At 39.3% G+C, this 17,472-nt stretch overlaps 1 protein-coding gene across 1 annotated transcript in view; it reads right to left on the reverse strand.

Annotated features, from left to right (window-relative positions):
- ACYP2 (acylphosphatase 2) overlaps nt 1–17,472 on the reverse strand; it is a 177,674-nt gene that overhangs the window by 39,693 nt on the left and 120,509 nt on the right. The gene's annotated exons all lie outside the window — the stretch shown is intronic.

Here is a 17,472-nt window from a genome sequence, read left to right on the forward strand (position 1 = left end):
TCCTGAGAGGGAAACTCATAGCAATACATGCCCACCTTAACAAACAAGAAAAATCCCAAATAAGCAATCTTAAACTACACCTAACCGAATTAGAAAAAGAAGAACAAACAAAACCCAAAGTCAGCAGAAGGAGGGAAATAATAAAAATAAGAGCAGAAATAAATGAAATTGAAACCAAAAAAACTGTAGAGAGGATCAATGAAACAAAGAGCTGGTTCATTGAGGACATAAACAAAATTGACAAACCTTTAGCCAGACTCACTAAGAAAAAAAGGAATAAGGTTCAAATAATAAAATTAGAAATGAAAGAGGAGAGGTTAGAAGTCAAGCTGGCGGCGTAGGCAGACTCTCAACTCACCTCCTCCCGGAGACACAGCCAATTTACAACTACTCGTGGAAAAATTACCCCTGAGATAGAACTGAAAACTGGATACGAGGAACTCCTGCAACAACGGACAATCCTAATTGAGGTGGAAGAGGCAGAAACTCCCTTCTGGAGAGGAAAAACGCCGCCTTCACAAGCTGCCAGCTTCACAGGTGCCGGGAGCAGCCCAAAGGTATGCAGCCTCCCTGCAGGCGCAGGGCCCTGAGCCAGGAAGTGCCCCTGCTGTGGGCATTTTGTGGACCCAGCACAATCCAGGCAAGTGGCATAATATCTGACTTTGCCTGCTACGGAAACATTGGGGAGTACTCCCAGAAAAGCTGGTTCACAAAGAAATTAAAACCGGTTCTTAAAGGGCCCACACACAAACTCACCCGTTTCAGAAAGCAACCTAAAATCACCAGAAAGAAAGGTGCACAGTGCTTTGGTGACAAGAGACTCACCTAATAGGCCCTGAGTGCATCTCAGTGAGACGTGAGACCTCTCCAGGGACTGGGACATTGGCGGCGGCCTGTTGTGGCCCGGTGTGGGCGTGCTGACACAGACGCCATTGGAATTCTTCCTGGGGCCTGCTAGCCCAGGGTCTGAGCCACCCGCTAGAGCACCGATTTAATCCAGCTCAGCCAGGGCAGGTAGCCCACCCTAGAGACTGGTCCCACCCAACAACAAGCCCTCAGGCAACTTGTGGGCCTGCATAGATTGGTGACTGGATTCTCTGCAGCCTGGCAACTGAGCTGACTTTAGCGGGACAGGGTGTGCACAAGGAGCGGGTGGAGAGTGTGGGGTGGTGGCAGAGTGTGTGGGGCTCCCACCGTGGAGAGACTGGGTCCGCTTCGGGAGGTTGGGGCACGCACACGGGGCAGGACTGTGTTGACTGTGTGTGTGGACCTGTGGGCAACAGGGCTTGTCAGCTGCAGAAGACTTGTGCTTCTCAAAGACCCACATAGGGGGTTTGCCCCACCTTCCAAAGCCTGAAACGATTGGGTGCTCCTGTGCCTGAGGCCAGCCCCACCCAGCTGCAATCCTCAGAGAGCTGAGAAGAGACATAATAGGCTAGAGGCTTACAGCAATTGTAAGACCCTGAGCCTAACAACCTGCCACACTGGGGGCCTACTCACTTAAAAGAAATACTGCAACACAAATGTGGTATTAGAACTTGCAGCCAACTGTGCTGGGGCTCCCCACACCTGATAAAGAGACTGAAGGGCCCACAACAACTACAAGCAGCTGAGCATTACAACAGCTGGCCAGGAGCATAACTTGGCCTCCCTGGGTGCTTACAGGGAGAGCAAACAGGCCACAACAGAAGGACACACGTAGCCCACATAGTGGTCACCCCTGGAACATTGAGAACTGAGGGAAGCACACTGGAAGCCTCCTAAGGCATCACTTACATATGGTCACCTATCCAAGAGCAGGAGACGTAGCTGACCTACCTAATACGTAGACACAAGCACAGGGAAAGAGGCAAAATGAGGAGGCAAAAGAATAAATTCCAAGTAAGGGAACAGGACAAAACCCCAGAAAAGGAACTAAGTGAAACAGAAATGAGCAACCTACCCGACAGAGAGTTCAAACTAAGAGTGTTAAGGATGCTCACTGATCTGGGGAGAAGAATAGATGAACTCAGTGAGAATGTCAACAAAGAAATGGAAGATATAAAAAAGAACCAATCAGAAATGAAGAATACAACACTGGGAATGAAAAATTCATTAGAGGGACTCAAAAGCAGAGTAGAGGATACAGAAGAACGGATCTGTGAGCAGGACGAAAGACTAGAAGAAATTACCCAAGGTGAACAGGCAAAAGAGAAAAGAATTAAAAAGAGTGAGGACAGTCTAAGGGACCTCTGGGACAACATCAAGCACACTAACATCCGTGTTATAGGTGTCCCGGAAGGAGAAGAGCGAGACAAGGGGGCAGAGAATCTATTTCAAGAAATAATAGATGAAAACTTCCCTAACCTAAGGAAGGAAACAGACATCCAGGTACAGGAAGCACAGAGAGCCCCAAACAAGATAAACCCAAAGAGGCCCACACCAAGACACATCATAATCAAAATGTCCAGAATTAAAGATAAAGAGAGAATCCTAAAAGCCGCAAGAGAACGTCAAGTTACATACAAAGGAAACCCCATAAGGCTATCAGCTGACTTCTCAGCAGAAACCTTACAGGCTAGAAGAGAATGGCACGATATATTTAAAGTGCTAAAAGGAAAAAACTTACAGCCAAGAATACTCTACCCAGCAAGGCTATCATTCAAAATGGAAGGAGAGGGGCCAGCCCGGTGGCGCAAGCGGTTAAGTGCGCGCGCTCCGCTGCGGCGGCCCGGGGTTCACTGGTTCGGATCCCGGGCGCGCACCGACGCACTGCTTGGTAAGCCATGCTGTGGCGGCGTCCCATATAAAGTGGAGGAAGATAGGCACAGATGTTAGCCCAGGGCCGTCTTCCTCAGCAAAAAAAAAAAAGAGGAGGATTGGCGGATGTTAGCTCAGGGCTGATCTCCTCACAAAAAAAAAAAAAAAAAAAAAAAAAAAAAATGGAAGGAGAGATCAAAAATTTCCCAGACAAGCAAAAATTAAAGGAGTTTGTCACCAAGAAACCAGTGCTACAAGAAATGTTAAAGGGACTGATTTAAGGGGAAAAGAGAAGACCACAAATAGGAAAAATTATCTATTTCCATGATAAGAACGTAATGGATACAAATGCACAAAAAAGAGGTTAGATATGATATCAAAAACATAAAAGGAGGGAGGAGGGGAGTTAAAGAGTTCAGCTTTCAGACAGAGGTCAAACTAAAGTGACCATCAATTCTGTATAGAAGAAGAAAGGAACAGAGAAGGACTACTAAAACACTGAGAAAAAAAAAAAAAGTTAAAAAATGGCACTAAGTACATACTTATCGATAGCAACTTTAAACGTCAATGGATTAAATGCTCCAATTAAAAGGCATAGGGTGGTGGACTGGATAAAAAAACAAGACCCATATATATGCTGCATACAAGAGACACACTTCAGACCTAAAGACACTCACAAACTGAAAGTGAAAGGATGGAAAAAGATACTCCACGCAAGTGGCAATGAAAAGAAAGCTGGGGTAGCAGTACTCATATCAGACAAAATAGACTTTAAAACAAAAACTGTAAAAAGAGACAAAGAAGGGCATTACATAATGATCAAGGGAACAATCCAACAAGAGGATATAACACTTGTAAATATCTACGCACACAATGTAGGTGCACCTAAATATATAAAGCAATTATTAACAGACATAAAAACAGAAATAGACAGTAACACAATAATAGTAGGGGACTTGAACACTCTACTTACACCAACAGATAGATCATCCAAACAGAAGATCAATAAGGAAACATTGGCCTTAAACGACACACTAGAACAGATGGACCTAGTAGATATATACAGAGCATTCCATCCAAACACCGAAGAATACACGGTCTTTTCAAATGCACATGGAACATTCTCCAGGATTGATCACATATTAGGCCACAAAACAAGTCTCCATAAATTTAAGAAGATTGAAATAATACCAAGCATCTTTTCTGACCACAACGGTATGAAACTAGAAATCAACTATAGGAAGAAAATCAGAAAAACCACAAATACATGGAGATTAAACAAAATGCTACTGAACAACGACTGGGTTAATGAAGAAATCAAAGAAGAAATCAAAAAATACCTGGAGACAAATGAAAATGAAAATACGACATGCCAGAATTTATGGGATACAGCAAAAGCAGTTCTAAGAGGGCAGTTTATAGCGATACAGGCCTATCTCAACAAACAAGAAAAATCTCAAATAAACAATCTAACAATGCACCTAAAGGAACTGGAAAAAGAAGAACAAACAAAGCCCCAAATCAGTAGAAAAAGGGAAATAATAAAAATCAGAGCAGAAATAAATGAAATAGAGACCAAAAAAACAATAGAAAAAATTAATAAAACCAAGAGCTGGTTCTTTGAAAAGATCAACAAAATTGACAAACATTTAGCTAGACTCACCAAGAAAAAAAGAGAGAAGGCACAAATAAGTAAAATCAGAAATGAAAGAGGAGAGGTTACAACAGACACCTCAGAAATACAAAAGATTATAAGAGAATACTATGAAAAGCTATATGCCAACCAATTCGACAATCTGGAAGAAATGGATAAATTCTTAGAATCATACAACCTTCCAAAACTGGATCAAGAAGAAGTAGAGAATTTGAATAGACCAATCACCAGTAAGGAGATCGAAACAGTAATCAAAAACCTCCCCAAAAATAAAAGTCCAGGACCAGACAGCTTCCCTGGTGAATTCTACCAAACATTCAAAGAAGATTTAATACCTATCCTTCTCAAACTCTTCCAAAAAATTGAAGAGGGGGGGAAGCTCCCTAACTCATTCTGCGAAGCTGACATTACCCTGATACCAAAACCAGACAAGGACAACACAAAAAAAGAAAATTACAGGCCAGTATCACTGATCAACATCAATGCAAAAATCCTCAACAAAATACTAGCAAATCGCATACAACAATACGTTAAAAAGATTATATACGATGATCAAGTGGGATTTATTCCAGGTATGCAAGGATGGTTTAACATTCGCAAATCAATCAACGTAATACACCACATTAATAAAATGAAGAATAAAAATCACATGATCATCTCAATAGATGCAGAGAAAGCATTTGACAAGATACAGCATCCATTTACGATAAAAACTCTGAATAAAATGGGGATAGAAGGAAAGTACCTCAACATAATAAAGACCATATATGACAAACCCACAGGTAATATCATCCTCAATGGTGAAAAACTGAAAGCTATCCCTCTAAGAACAGGAACCAGACAAGGATGCCCACTGTCACCACTCCTATTTAACATAGTACTGGAAGTCCTAGCCAGAGCAATCAGGCAAGAGAAAGAAATAAAAGGGATCCAAATTGGAAAGGAAGAAGTGAAACTGTCACTATTTGCAGATGACATGATTTTATATATAGAAAACCCTAAAGAATCCACCAGAAAACTTTTAGAAGTAATAAACGAATATGGTAAAGTTGCAGGATACAAAATCAACATACAAAAATCAGTTGCATTTCTGTACACTAACAACGAAGTAGCAGAAAGAGAAATTAAGAATACCATCCCATTTGCAATTGCAACAAAAAGAATAAAATACCTAGGAATAAACTTAAGCAAAGAGGTGAAAGATGTGTACCCCGAAAACTATAAAACATTGCTGAAAGAAATTGAAGAAGACACAAAGAAATGGAAAGATATTCCGTGCTCTTGGATTGGAAGAATTAACATAGTTAAGATGTCCATACTTCCTAAAGCCATCTATAGATTCAATGCAATCCCTATCAAAGTTCCAACAACATTTTTCACAGAAATAGAACAAAGAATCCTAAAATTTATATGGAACAACAAAAGACCCCGAATAGCTAAAGGAATCCTGAGAAAAAAGAACAAAGCTGGAGGTATCACACTCCCTGATTTCAAAATATACTACAAAGCTATAGTAACCAAAACAGCATGGTACTGGCACAAAAACAGACACACAGATCAATGGAATAGAATCGAAAGCCCAGAAATAAACCAGACAAAGGAGACAAGAACATACAATGGAGAAAAGAAAGTCTCTTCAACAAATGGTGTTGGGAAAACTGGATAGCCACATGCAAAAAAATGAAAGTAGACCCTTACCTTACACCATACACAAAAATTAACTCCAAATGGATTAAAGACTTGAATGTAAGACCTGAAACTATGAAACTTCTAGAAGAAAACATAGGCAGTTCGCTCTTCAACATCGGTCTTAGCAACATATTTTCAAGCACCACGTCTGACCGGGCAAGAGAAACAATAGAAAAAATAAACAAATGGGACTATATCAAATTAAAAAGCTTCTGCACAGCAAAGGAAACCATCATCAAAACGAAAAGACAACCTAACAATTGGGAGAAGATATTTGCAAACCATACATCTGATAAGGGCTTAATCTCCAAAATATATAAAGAACTCATGCATCTCAACAACAAAAAAACTACCAACCCAATTAAAAAATGGGCAAAAGACCTGAACAGACATTTCTCCAAAGAAGATATACAGATGGCCAACAGACACATGAAAAGATGTTCAAAATCATTAACTATCAGGGAAATGCAAATCTAAACTACAATGAGATATCACCTCACGCCTGTCAGAATGGCTATAATTAACAAGACAGGAAACAACAAGTGTTGGAGAGGATGTGGAGAGAAGGGAACTCTCATACACTGCTGGTGGGAGTGCAAACTGGCGCAGCCACTATGGAAAACAGTATGGAGATTCCTCAAAAAATCAAGGATAGAACTACCATATGATCCAGCTATTCCACTGCTGGGTATTTATCCAAAGAACTTGAAAACACCAATGCATAAAGATACATGCACCCCTGTGTTCATTGCAGCGTTATTCACAATAGCCAAGACTTGGAAGCAACCTTGGCCATCAAGGGATGAATGGATAAAGAAGATGTGGTATATATACACAATGGAATACTATTCAGCCATAAGAAATGATGAAATCCAACCATTTGTGACAACATGGATGGAGATTGAGGGTATTATGCAAAGTGAAATGAGTCAGAGGGAGAAGGTCAAATACCGTATGATTTCCTTCATTAAGTAGTAGATAATAACAACAATTAACAAACACATAGAGACAGAGATTGGATTGGTGGTTACCAGAGGGGAAGGGGGGAGGGAGGAGGGGGAAAGGGATAATTCGGCACATGTGTGTGGTGATGGGTTGTAATTAGTATTTGGGTGGTGAACATGATGTAATGTATGCAGAAATAGAAGTATAATGATGTACACCTGAAATTTATACAATGTTATATACCATTGTTATTGCAATAAACAAAAAGTTTAAAAAAAAATGAATGAATGAATAAATGAATAAATAAATAAATAAAATGCAAAGCTAAAAAAAAAAAGAAATGAAAGAGGAGAAAAGATAATGGATACCACAGAAATACAAAGGATTACAAGAGAATAATATGAAAAACTATATGCCAACAAATTGGACAATCTGGAAGAAATGGATAAATCCTTAAGACTCATACAACCTCCCAAAACTGAATCAAGAAGAAATAGAGAATCTGAATAGACCAATCACAAGTAAAGAGATTGAAACAGTAATCAAAAACCTCCCAAAAAAATAAAAGTCCAGGGCCAGATGGCTTCTCTGGAGAATTTTACCAAATATTCAAAGAAGATTTAATACCTATCCTTCTCAAACTATTCCAGAAACAGAGGAAGATGGAACCCTTCCTAACACATTCTACGAGGCCAACATCACCCTGATACCAAAGCCAGACAAGGACAATACAAAGAAGGAAAATTACAGGCCAATATCGCTGATGAACATAGATGCAAAAATCCTCAACAAAATATTGACAAACCAAATACAGCAATACATTAGCAAGATCATACACCATGATCAAGTGGGATTTATACCAGGGATACAGAGATGGTTCAACATCCATAAATCAATCAATGTGATACACCACATTAACAAAACGAGGAATAAAAACCACATGATCATCTCAATAGATGCAGAGAAAGCATTTGACAAGATCCAACATCCATTTATGATAAAAACTCTCCACAAAATGGGTATAGAAGGAAAGTACCTCAACATAATAAAGGCCATATATGACAAACCCACAGCCAACATGATACTCAAAGGTGAAAAACTGAAAGCCATTCCTCTGAGAACAGGAACAAGACAAGGGTGCCCACTCTCACCACTCTTATTCAACATAGTACTGGAGGTTTTGGCCAGAGCAATTAGGCAAGAAAAAGGAATAAAAGGAATCCAAATAGGCAACAAAGAAGCGAAACTCTCGCTGTTTGCAGACAACAAGATTTTATATATAGAAAACCCTAAAGATTCCACTGGAAAACTATTAGAAATAATCAACAACTACAGCAAAGTTTCAGGGTACAAAATCAACTTACAAAAATCAGTTGCATTTCTATACTCTAATAACGAACTAACAGAAAGAGAACTCAAGAATACAATCCCATTTATAATCGCAACAAAAAGAATAAAATATCTAGGAATAAACTTAACCAAGGAGGTGTAAGACCTATACAACAAAAACTATAAGACATTATTGAAAGAAATCGATGATGACATAAAGAAATGGAAAGATATCCCATGAACATGGATTGGAAGAATAAACATAGTTAAAATGTCCATACTACCTAAAACAATCTACAGATTCAATGCAATCCCAATCAGAATCCCAATCACATTCTTCACAGAAATAGAACAAAGAATACTAAAATTCATATGGGGCAATAAAAGACCCTGAATAGCTAAAGCAATCCTGAGGAAAAATAACAAAGCTGGAGGCATCATAATCCCTGACTTCAAAATATACTATAAAGCTATAATAATTAAAACAGCATGGTACTGGCACAAAACCAGACAGACAGATCAATGGAACAGAATTGAAAGCCCAGAAGTAAAACCACACATCTGTAGACAGCTAATCTTCGACAAAGGAATGGATCAAAGACTTGAAGGTAAGACCTGAAACTATAAAACTCCTAGAAGAAAATATAGGCAGTACAGTCTTTGACATCAGTGATAGAGGGATCTTTTCAAATTCCATGTCTACTTGGATAAGGGAAACAAAAGAAAAAATAAACAAGTGGGACTTCATCAGACTAAAGAGCTTCTACAAGGCAAATGAAACTAGGATCAAGATGAAAAGACAACCCACCAGCTGAGAGAAAATACTTGCAAATCATATATCCAACAAGGGGTGAACCTCCATAGTATATAAAGAACTCACACAACTGAACAACAAAAAAAACCTGATCAAAAAATGGGCAGAGGAGGGGCCGGCCCGGTGGCGCAAGCGGTTAAGTGCGCGCGCTCCGCTGCGGCGGCCCGGGGTTCGCTGGTTCGGATCCCGGGCGCGCACCGAAGTACTGCTTGGTAAGCCATGCTGTGGCGGCGTCCCATATAAAGTGGAGGAAGATGGGCACCGATGTTAGCCCAGGGCCGTCTTCCTCAGCAAAAAAAAGAGGAGGATTGGCGGATGTTAGCTCAGGGCTGATCTCCTCACAAAAAAAAAAAAAAAAAAAAAAAAAAAAAAAATGGGCAGAGGATAGGAACAGACATATTTCCAAGGAAGATATACAGATGGCCAACAGGCACATGAAAAGATGTTCAACATCACTAATCATCAGGGAAATGCAAATCAAAACTACACTAAGATATCACCTCATACCCATTAGAATGGCTATAATCACCGAGACAAAAAATAAATGTTGGAGAGGTTGTGGAGAAAAGGGAACCCTCACATTCAGTGCTGCTGGGAATACAAACTGGTGCAGGCTCTACGGAAAACAGTATGGAGATTCCTCAAAAAATTAAAAATAGAAATACCTTATGATCCAGTTAGCCCACTACTGGGTATTTATCCAACGAACCTGAAATCAACAATCCAAAGAGACTTATGCACCCCTATGTTCATTGCAGCGTTATTCACTATAGCCAAGAAGTGGAAGCAACCCAAGTGTCCCTCGACTGATGATTGGATAAAGAAGATGTGGTATATGGGAATGCAAATTGGTGCAGCCTCTATGGAAAACGGTATGGAGATTCCTCAAAGAATTAAAAATAGAGATGCCCTATGATCCAGCCATCCCACTACTGGGAATCTATCCAACGCACCTGAAATCAACAATCCAAAGAGGCTTATGCACCCCTATGTTCATTGCAGCATTATTCACCATAGCCAAGAAGTGGAAGCAACCTAAGTGTCCCTCGACTGACGATTGGATTAAGAAAATGTGGTATATATATACAATGGAATACTACTCAGCCATAAAAAAAGACAAAATCGTCCCATTTGCAACAACATGGATGGACCTGGAGCGTATTATGTTAAGTGAAATAAGCCAGAAAGAGAAAGACAAGCACTGTATGATCTCACTCATATGTGGAATATAAACCAACACATGGACAGAGAAAACTGGACTGTGGTTACCCGGGAAGTGGGGGTGGGGGGTGGGCACAAGGGGTGAAGGGAGTCATATATGGGGTGAAGGACAAACAAAAATGTACAACCCAAAATCTCACAATGTTAGAAACCATTAAAATATCAATAAAAAAAAAAAAAAAAAATAATAATAAAAAGCAAAAAAAAAAAAAAAAAAAAAAAAAAAAAAAAAAGAAGATGTGGTATATATATACAATGGAATACTACTCAGCCACAGAAAAAGTCAAAATCTTCCCATTTGCAACAACATGGATGGACCTGGAGGGTATTATGTTAAGCAAAATAAGCCAGAGAGAGAAAGACAAACACCATATGATTTCCATATGTGGAAGATAAACTAACACAGACAGAGAGAACAGTTTGGTGGTTACCAGAGGGAAGGAGGTTGGAGGGTGGGCACAAGGGGTGAAGGGACGCATTTATATGGTGACTGACAAACAATAATGTACAACTAAAATTTCACAATGTTATAAACTATTATGACATCAATTTAAAAAAAAGAATAATAAAGGAGGACTAGATGTACCACCTGTCAAAGTGTTTTATAAAGCTAAAAGAGTCCAAACAGTACCATATTGGAGTATGGCTAGACAGAGCATGAAACAGAATGGAGAGTCCAGAAATAGACCCAAATATAAATGGCAATGTATTGTATGATAAAGATGACATTTCAAATCAGTGAGATTAAAAAATGGATTTTTTAGGGGCTGGTCCCGTGGTGAAGTGGCTAAGTGCGCGCGCTCCGCTACTGGCAGCCCGGGTTCAGATCCTGATGCACCGCTTGTCAGGCCATGCTGTGGCAGAGTCCCACATAAAGTGGAAGAAGCACGGATGTTAGCTCAGGGCCAGTCTTCCTCAGCAAAAAGCGGTGGATTGGCGTGTATGTTAGCTCAGGGCTGATCTTCCTCAAAAAAAAAAAAAGGATTGTTTAATAAATGATTTTTAGAGAACTGGCTAGCCACCTGAGGGGGAAAAGTGCATCCATACCTAACACCTTTTACTAAGTAAATTCTAGACATATTAGATATTTAAATGGAAAAAATGAAACCACAAAATACTAGAGGAAACCATGGTTTGGCTTGTTTTGGTTTTGTTGTAATTTCAAAGTGAGACTGGCCTTTCTAAGTATAACAAAGAAGTCAGAGCCATGAATAAAAGGATTGGTCATTTCAATCTTATAAAAATCAACATTTTTGCATGAAAAAAAATCACCATAAGCAAAGCCAAAAGATGAACAAAAAACTGGGGAAAAACATATTTGCAAATCATATCAGAGAAAAAGAGCTAATTTTCTAAATGTATATAATCAATAAGAAAAAGACTAACAACTCAGTGAAAACATGGCCAAAGGAAATATAAATGACTCTTGCACATATGAAAAGATGCTCAGCTTCACTCATAACAAGATAGAGATGCAAATTTAAAATACACAAAAATACCATTTTTCACCTATTAGATGGACAAAGATCAAAAACTGTAATAACACTGTTGGCAAAGCCTTGTGAAAATAGTCTCATACAATGTGGGCACGCATGCAGAGTTGGCCTTGGTGGAGGGCAGTTTGGCAATATTTATAACAATTATGAATGTATCCACCTTTTGACTCATTGATAACACTTCTAGGAATTTATTATACAAATATACTTCCACACATGGGAAACATCATAATTACAGGTTAAACATTACAAAGGTGCTTGTCATAACAAAAGATTACAAACAATCTAGATTTTTACCAATAGGGAACTAGATTAAATCTGTGATTTCCATACACTAGAATACTATGCAGCCTTAAAAAAGAATTCCATACACTAGAATACTATGTGTGCTAAATTGGAACAATCACCAAAACCAATTGACAAGAAAATAAAGCAAGTTTCAGGACAGTGTGGATTTTATATTACCTACCTATAAAAATAAAGGTGGAAAGTGAGAATGAAAGAAAAAAAAAAATGGCAGCATTAGTTGCCTCTGGAAAGGGGAAGTGGGTAACTGGGGGACAGGAATGGGAGGAAGATTTTTGAAATTTAAAATTTTGAGCCATGTAAATATTTCCTATTCAAAAATAAATAAACAAAATTAAACATTTTAAAAAAAGAATTTAAGAGTGAGGGATCTTGGGCTGGCCCCGTGGCTTAGCGGTTAAGTACATGTGCTCCGCTACTGGCGGCCCGGGGTTTGGATCCTGGGCACACACCAAAGCACCGCTTCTCCGGCCATGCTGAGGCTGCGTCCCACATACAGCAACTAGAAGGATGTGCAACTATGACATACAACTATCTACTGGGGCTTTGGGGAAAAAAAGGAGGAGGATTGGCAATAGATGTTAGCTCAGAGCCGGTCTTCCTTAGCAAAAAGAGGAGGATTAGCATGGATGTTAGCTCAGGGCTGATCTTCCTCACAAAAAAAAAAAAAAGAGAGTGAGGGATCTCTTTCAAAACAAGTAAGAACTGAACAACAATATTTGAAGAGTCAAAATAAGACTATACAATTCACAGCCTCTCTTCATTCATCTTATATTAAGTTTATCTTTTAAAACATCATGCTTTTCTGTTTCCTAGAGAATTTAAATACTTCACGATTCTATGATGTACAGATTTGTGGCTAAACTGTACTCTCCCCAAGAAGCCATCCGTTTTTCTTTACTCATTTTCTTCTTTCTTTTCTTTCCTTCTTTTTTTTTCTCTCTTTCTCTCCCTTCCACTTCCCTCTTTCTCTCTTTTCTTATCTCTATTTCTGCCTCCAGTTGGCTAGATATTTCAGAGATTTTGTACGAGCTCTCTTTATTCTCCCTTTAAAAAAAAATTATAGCCAGAATGTTTCAAGCCCCAAGTTGAAATTATATTTTGTTCTTTTCAAGAGTTGCTAGTCCATTCTTTAAGACACAAGCAGAATGGAAGACCTCAAAAGAAAATAACATTTCACATTGAACCCAAAGAATATTATCACTACTCACTTTCCAATTTTAAAAAACATATATGTTCCCTATTTTTGGTCAGGCTAATATATGTATAACCTTTTTCTAGGCACTTTGAGAAAGAGAAAATAGTATAATACAGGGTCTGTGACACTAAGTAATATGAAATTCTTATGATGTCTGCCTTCCCACTGATTTTAGCCAGGGGTGGCATTGCCATATAATTAAGCTTGGACCTAGAATACAGACCCAGCTAGGAATCTCCTGTCATGAATTTAAATCACCTATGATCCTGCATTCTTGCTACCCCCATGTCATTCCCCCTCATTTCTCAAGGATTTTAGCTCCAGATTTTAGCTCCTAGCTCATTCTCATTTCTCTTTGGTCTTATCGTTTAGTGATTTCAATATACACATAGGTGATCCTTCCCACCCTTGTCTGTTAGTTTATTGACCTCCTCCCCTGCAATAACCTCATCCTCAATTTGCCTCATTAGAGCCCAACTTGGATGGATAAGTAGGATTCTATCCAATCCCCTGCAGGTCAGTCTTAGACCACTATCTCTCATCCTTCTCGTTCACTCTGGTACTTGACCCCAGTGGCCCTTCAATTCCCTGGGTCTTCCAATCCATTGATCAGACCACCTTTTCACTGCCCCGCATCCCTACACATCCTCTCTTCCTCTAGCTTAAATTCTAAGATCAATTATTGTATTCATTATTGCCCTTCTTGCTTCAGCTCTGACTAAATCCAACTCTGCTTACTCATGCTGCACCTGTTAACTGAATGTGGCTGAAGAAAAATTCACAACCACACTGATGTGCCTCACTTCGAATTCACAGCCTTCATGCTGTTTGACAATCAGACGCTATGTCATAGTCCAATCACTCTACTACTCTCCAGACAACTATTTCATAGCTTCTTCTCTCTCTTCGAATCCCACTGCTTCTTGCCTCATCCTCACTTTCACTTGATAATCTTGCTTTCTAGTTTACTGAGAACACCGAAGCAATCAGAAGAGAATCTCATAGAGCCCACCATCACTTCTACTCACCACCAGCATGCACACCCTCATACTTTGTCTTCCTGCTGGTTCCCATAGGTGAACTTGTCATGCTCCTACCTAAAGCCAACTCCTCCTCCTCCATTTAAGCACCAGATTCCCTCTGCTCTCACCTACTTGACAGCCCTCCAATGATTCTCCTTTCTTTCTCCTACATCCTTGATTTTTGCTCCCTACTGAATCATTCACATCAGCAGGCACACTTACTTCTTTTTCTCCCATTTTAAAAACATTTTCTTTGATCCAATTTTTCTACCAGCCTTCATCCCATTTCTTTGGAGCAAAACTCCTCAAGCCTTATGTATACTTGCTGTTTTCACTTTCTCCCATCCCATTTTCTCTTAAATCCATTACAGCCAAGCTGTCACCCTACCATTCCACCAAAACTGTTCTTATCAAGTGATAGCCCCATTCCTTTAGTTCCCATTGGAGCAAATTCCTCAAAAGAATTGTCAATATTCACTGTCTCCAATTTCTTACCTCCCATTCCCTTTAAAACCTATTCCAACCCCCCATGACTCCACTGAAAGTGCTCTAGTGACTTTTTTGTTGTAAAATCCAATGGTCAGTTCTCAGATCTCATCTTACTTGACCTATCAGCACCATGTCACACAGTTGAACACTTTCCTTTACACATTTGGCTTCCAGCACATTTTACTCTCTCAGATTCCCTTCTACCTCACTGGTCTCTCCTTAGTTTCCTTTGCAGGTTCTTCCCCTTCTCCCTGCCCTTGTAATTTTGGAGGCCCCAGAGCTAGTCCATCAATACTCACAACCTTGGTGATTTCATCCAGCCCTCTGGCTTTAAATATCATGTATGCTGATTATTCCCGAATATGTATCCCCATCCCAGACCTCTCCTGAGCTCCAATTCATAATGCCTAATTGGTATTGCAACTCTGTTGTCCAACAGTCATCTCAAATTTAACATGTCCAAAAGCAAACCTTTTCCTACAAAGATCTGCTCCATCACCATCTTCCCCATCTCTGCTTCTGGCAACTCCATCCTACTAGTTGCTCAGGCCAAAATCCATGGAGTCATCCTCAACTTTTCTCTTTCTCTTATGCTCCATATCCAATTCATCAAGAAAGCATGCTGGCTCTACCATCATACTATATCAACCATCCTCCTCCATTGCTACCACCTGGTCTGAGAAACATCTTTCACCTGGATTACTCTGATAGCCTCCTACATCTACCCTACATCTATCCCCACATCTACCATTGTCCCTACACAGTCTATTCTTCACCCAGGAGCCAGAGTGATCCATGCAAAATACAAGTCATATTCTCTGTTCAAAATTCTGCAGTGGTTTCCCATTTTACTAAGAATAAAAGCCAAACTTATTACAGTATCATATAAGACCCTACTTGATCTAGCCTCTCTCATTCACTCTTCTCCAGGCACACTGATCTCCTTGTTATTCCTTGAACACCCTAGGCATGCTCCTGTTTTAGGGCCTCTGCTTAGCTTTTTCTTCCTGGAATGCTCTTTTACAAAATATCCACTTAGCTAACTCTCTCATCTTTGCATCTTTGCCAAAATTTTACCATTTCAATGAGCCACTCTATTCCTTCCTCTAACCACCCTATTTAAAACTACAATCTGCTCTCCACTCCCTACCTCCAGAACTCTCATTCCTCTTACTCTATTCTACATATTGCTTTTTTCCAAAGTACTTTTCACTTCCTAATGTTTTATTGTTTACTTGTTATTGTTATTATTTATTATCTTTCTCCTCTGCTGGAAACTACAAGAAGGAAGAAATCTTTGTTCTGTTCACCAGTATATCCTAAGGGTCTAGAATAGTGCCAAGCACACTATAGGCACAGAATAAATATTTGTGAATAAATAAATAAATAAGAAATAGATTATGTGTTCCTTGAAAGCATGGTAGTATTTATCTCAAAACCATTTGAACCTCATGCTATCTTTGTGCAAAGACTTTTTTTTCAAACTCTTGATTCATTTATTGTTTCTATGTCTATTTAGGTTTTTACTGCATTTCAGTTAGAGTTGATGAATTATACATTTCCATAAAATCATATATTTCATCCAAGTTTGAAAATGTATTGGCATAAAGCTTTCCAACATGCTCTCTTATATTTCTTTAAATCACTACTGTGACCATATTTTTCATTCCAAATATTACTTATTCTTTCTCCTTTCACTATTAGTCTTTGATTGATACTCTCTATTGTCTTTCATTAATTTCTCCCCTTATATTTACCATTACCTTTTACCTTTTCTCTCTACTTTCTTTGACTTAACTCTGCTGGTCTTTTACACATTATTCAAGTTATCCTCTGTGATGATTGATACAGCACTCATCAATATTTCCAGTTTCCTTCTCCTCTCAGGCTCAGGAGAGGATGACACTTCCTTGACCCCTTGAAGCTAGGCAAGACCATCTGACTAGCTCTGGCCAATGACATATGTCACTTTTTTTTCTTTTTTTCGCCCCTTTTTCTCCCCAAAGCCCCAGTAGATAGTTGTATATTATAGTTGCACACCCTGCTAGTTGCTGTATGCGGGATGCCTCCTCAGCATTGCCCAGCAAGCGGTGGGACAGTGGGCGCCTGGGATGCGAACCCAGCCGCCAGTAGTGGAGTGCAGGCACTTAACTGCTAAGCCAGGGGGCCAGCAGACATATGTCACTTTTGATGGAAACATTTAAAAAAACCTACCCATGGGAAGAGGATCGTCTTTTCAGCAAACAGTGCTTGGTCAATTAGATATTCATATGGTAAAAACGAATCTTGACTCCATCACACCATTCACAAAAAACAATTCCAGATGGATTGCAGATATAAATGTGAAAGATATTGGAGAGGCAAGATTTCTTAAACAGGGCACAAAAGCACTAATCTAAAGGGGAAAATTATAAATTGGAATATATTAAGATTAAAAACTTTTGTTCATCAAAAGGCATCATTAAGGTAGTGAAAAAGCAACTCACGGAGGGAGAAGATATTTGCGATACACATATCTGAAGAAGGACTTGTATCTAGCATGTATAAGGATTCCTACAAACCAACATGAA

Source organism: Diceros bicornis, chromosome 12 (genome assembly GCF_020826845.1).
Source record: "Diceros bicornis minor isolate mBicDic1 chromosome 12, mDicBic1.mat.cur, whole genome shotgun sequence".
In the NCBI taxonomy this organism is placed as follows: Eukaryota; Metazoa; Chordata; class Mammalia; order Perissodactyla; family Rhinocerotidae; genus Diceros; species Diceros bicornis.